The following is a 1,091-nucleotide window of genomic DNA, read 5'->3' as shown; positions in this document are numbered from 1 at the left end:
TTGTAACTCATTTTTAGTTACTTTACAGTTACTTTGGGTACTTTGTATTCCAATTTCCAAAAATATATTACTGTTCACTCGACGAAATATCTGTCCAGTTTTTTATTTACTAAACCAATCTCTGTTTTTTTAATTAATATTCTGATGAATCATTAATAATTTTATTGCAATAATATAGTAATAATAAATAATTTTAATAATCTTCTATTAATTATTTTTATTTTTAAATTAAAAAATGAAGTAAAAGAAAAAGTAAACTTTTAGATAATTTGTAGTTACCTTATCTCGTAACTGGTACTAGTTACAGTTACAAGTAACGTAACTGTAACTAGTTACTTTTTTCCTTAAGTAACGTAACTTTAACTAGTGACTAAAAAAAGTAACTTACCCAACACTGTTGTGGAACCTGTTATAAGGTGTTGAATAACTATCACAATAGTAAATATTTAACACAGTTGAAATGCACTACTCCTGCTCCATGGGGCATGCCTGAATGTAAAGAAGACTCTCATGCAAAGTTATACCTATAGTCTTCATTCCAACTAATATTGGTCCTCCTGAAAAAATAGTAGCAGGCACTGTGAGTGATATTGAGATGGAATCTGACAGATCAAGTGCAAGCGAAGAGGGTCGGGGATAAAAAAATTCAAGGCCACAACTTCTCAGTCAAGAAGAATTAAGCAACTTAGGGAGAGTTTAGATTACCAAAAGAGGATCATGAATTTCTGACCTCTAAGTTGAAAAAATATCTCCTGAAGAAATCTGAAAAAGTATCCATGCATAGGAATAGGGAGAAAGAATTCACACCTTTCTTTATTCACAAAAAAGCCATTCATTTAGTGTATTGCAACGATATAGCCGGGCTCATGAACACTATCATAGATGGTGTCTACAAGGAATAAGAGTGGCATCTGGTTGTAGATTCCTCTATCAGAAGTCTTCAAGGCGATACTTCTGCATAATACTAATATTTTAGCACCTATTGCAATTGCACACTTACAGTCTGTCAAGTTAAAGCGTGGGTGGCTTTACTCGCAGTCGGTAAGGTGTATCGACATGATTTTGGTGTCAAAATATTAAGAAGAGCTCCC

This window comes from Belonocnema kinseyi, chromosome 4 (genome assembly GCF_010883055.1).
Source record: "Belonocnema kinseyi isolate 2016_QV_RU_SX_M_011 chromosome 4, B_treatae_v1, whole genome shotgun sequence".
Lineage (NCBI taxonomy): Eukaryota > Metazoa > Arthropoda > Insecta > Hymenoptera > Cynipidae > Belonocnema > Belonocnema kinseyi.
Note: the sequence above shows the minus strand (reverse complement) of the source record.